This window comes from Oxyura jamaicensis, assembly GCF_011077185.1.
Source record: "Oxyura jamaicensis isolate SHBP4307 breed ruddy duck chromosome 18 unlocalized genomic scaffold, BPBGC_Ojam_1.0 oxy18_random_OJ71577, whole genome shotgun sequence".
In the NCBI taxonomy this organism is placed as follows: Eukaryota; Metazoa; Chordata; class Aves; order Anseriformes; family Anatidae; genus Oxyura; species Oxyura jamaicensis.
In genome coordinates this window covers 181,095-184,181 of record NW_023304503.1, presented here as the reverse complement: position 1 = coordinate 184,181, position 3,087 = coordinate 181,095, and the positions used below count along the sequence as shown (strand labels likewise).

The following is a 3,087-nucleotide window of genomic DNA, read 5'->3' as shown; positions in this document are numbered from 1 at the left end:
CAGGGTACTGAACTATCACGGTCACAAATTCACCAATAACACATTAACCTATATGGGTCCGGTCAGATTCAGAGCACTGAACTATCACGATCACGGATTCACCAACAACATAACATGCCCTCACTCTAGTTGCATTCAATGAGAAATATCATGGCTAGGAACAATGCAGTTAAGTGTAATTTATTACAGCAACAGGAACACAGGTTCTTTGGATTGCCAGTGATAATTTACTGTCTGCATAAGCAAGCTAGCATGCATGAAATACACAGGTACACAGCCTGGCTATTAACGCGTTAAAGACTCTATAGAGATTTCTAAGTTTCTGTGGAGACGCCCAGTATAACCAAGTTATACAATCTTACCTCACAGCATCCCAGTGGGGGGGAAAGAGAAGCTCAGTCCGTCAACTAATCCTAGAAGTCAGGATGGTATCTTCCCTAATATCCCTTCTCTCTTAGGCCAATTTATATTATTTTCTGTCTTTTAGGTGGAGCTTGAGTGACTAGTCAAGCATATCTAAAAAGTTTAAAGGTATAGGCTCTGAGAAATTCAGTGTGTGCTCAGTGAAGGGTGGTCACACCTTGGAGGCGGGTAGCTTTTGGGATGGAAGTGCGTTTTGGTATTATAATGATATTATAATGAGCAAAAGTTCACTAGAGTAGAGCATTTTGTCAAAAACATGACAGGTCATTGGCTCAGGGTAGCAAATGTGCAGCTTATCAGTCTCGGTGTGCACAAGAACAATCAAGTCCCCCTCTTGTCACAGAGCCTAGCTGTGGTGTCTCCACTCTGATCTACACTCTGTACTGTTCCTTAGAGTCAGCACACCAGGTTCCCCTAGTGTGGTAACATCTAAGGTTGGAAGCCTAGGGAACGCTTAGGTAACAGCTACGCTCTACCCTGAAAGCTTCTTCAATGCTGTACATTTTCTTTAAAATGTGATATTACTTTAATTTTCTTAGTCACTTTAGGCAATTACTTCACACGTGTTTGTAAAATAAATATTTGTTTTGTTTTGTTTTTACTGAAATAAGTAAAAAAAAAAAGTAATATATATAAAGAACTTTTTTTTTTTTAATATATATAAACAAGAAGTTCCCTGGGTTCTCTTTCACCTGGATCAGTTCACTGTGAAAATGCTTGAGGGACTCAGGGTGGGATTCTGTGGACTGGAGATGGGAGGAGAGCCCTTTCTTGTGCAGTGCATCTCTAGAAGCACTTTGGATTAAATTGATCAGGGGACTCTAGGTAAGACTGAACTGAAACTGCATTCATGAGCGTAAATTCAATGTGGTGATATCACTATCTGTATCTCTGTTCACAGCAGGTATGTGCAACAAGTTTTATCCTTCGCGTACTTTTGGTTCCATCTTTACAGTACATTGTATAAGGCTTAGGGTGTAATGTCTTCGCTTGTACCACCTTTCCTTTGTTTTTCCTCAGGTTTGGATAACTAAAGAGCCAAGACAGCACAACAGAGACACTTGCCCTGAGGTGGGAATGGTGGGTCTCCAAGGTCTAGGTCTTCAGGTATGCTGAGGAATGCACACACTACAGACACCTTTAGCCTGGGCTAAACTGAAATAAAAAATATTGACATAACCTTAAGAAGGAGAAAATTTAAAATGTAATAGTTTAATGAGAATCTAGTTAACAGCTGTCCTGGTTTCAGTTAGGACTGTTGTGATTTAACCCGGCTGGCAGCTAAACACCACACAGCCATTCGCTCACCCTCCCCCCTCCCTCTCTGGGATGGGGGAGAGAAACGGGAAAGTGAAGCCTGTGGGTTGAGATAAAGACAGTTTATTAAGATAGGAAATAATAATAATAATAGTGTGTACAAAACAAGTGATGCACAATGCAATTGCTCACCACCCGCTGACCGATGCCCAGCCCAACCCCGAGCAGCCGGCCCCCCACCCCAGCTAGCCACCCCTATATATTGTTCAGCATGATGTCAGATGGTATGGAATACCCCTTTGGCCAGTTTGAGTCAGCTGTCCTGGGTCTGTCCCCTCCCAGCTCTTGCTGCACCCCCAGCCTGCCCGCTGGCAGGACAGAGCGAGAAGCTGAAAAGTCCTTGGCTTAGTGTAAGCATTGCTCTGCAACAATTAAAACATCAGCGTGTTATCAGCACTCTTATCCTAATCCAAAACAGCACCCTACCAGCTACTAGTAGGAAAAAACTCTGTCCTAACTGAAACCAGGACAACAGCAAAGACTGAAATAGAAGGGAGAACCAAACCAAACCAACCAACTAACTAACCAAAAAATAAATAAATAATGACATTAATGTACCACAGCTTACTTGAAGTTTGGATTTTGAAGTTAACCATCTTATTTTTTAAAAAAAATCATGGAATAATTTTAAAATGGCAGGATGGAAAATTCCTAAAGTCATTTTAATCTACCCACAAGTTGCAATAAAGTGTTAGACTGAGAATAATCAGCAGAAGAGAGATAAAACAATATTACACATTTATTCTTCATCAACTCAACCCTAAAATCGATGAAATGTAGAACCAAGCAGAACACATTTTTCTGTTCTATATAATGTTTAATATTTTGGAAGCCTCTGTTGAGTGAAGGAAGTTTGGAGGGATTTTTAGTCAATAAGTATGGTGGTAAATATGGGTCAGCCAAAGAATCAGACTGTAATGGAAGGATGTAAAATAAATGTTTCTGAATTATAACTTCGATGAACAACAGGGGAGAGAAATCTATTGGGCTTTGGATTCAGTATTTTGTTTCCGGGCCAGAATATTCTTGTTTTCAACTAAAGGCTGGAAGATTTACATTTCCATGGGCTCATAAAGTTTCTTTTTGCTTTATTGCTTTAATATTAAACTTTTTTGCAAAGCAGACTCTCATTAAAAAAAAAAAAAAAGCCTTTATGAACACCTCCATATGTTTTACTGTCTTTAGCTATGGATAATTCTTTTTTGCACTCCCATCCTGTAGTTTTGTTGTTGTTGATGTTCTTGTGGTTGTTAATTTGTTCAGTTGACTGCTTCCTTTCCTTTCCTTTCCTTTCCTTTCCTTTCCTTTCCTTTCCTTTCCTTTCCTTTCCTTTCCTTTCCTTTCCTT

General features: G+C 39.9%; 1 long non-coding RNA gene across 1 annotated transcript in view; it reads left to right on the top strand.

Moving 5' to 3' along the window:
• Positions 1-287: 287 nt before the first annotated feature.
• The window catches only part of LOC118158077, a 24,307-nt gene continuing 21,507 nt past the window's right edge, over positions 288-3,087 (top strand). Inside the window, exon 1 of the long non-coding RNA XR_004746784.1 lies at positions 288-318. This is a non-coding gene — a long non-coding RNA (uncharacterized LOC118158077). The remainder of the gene's footprint in view (positions 319-3,087) is intronic.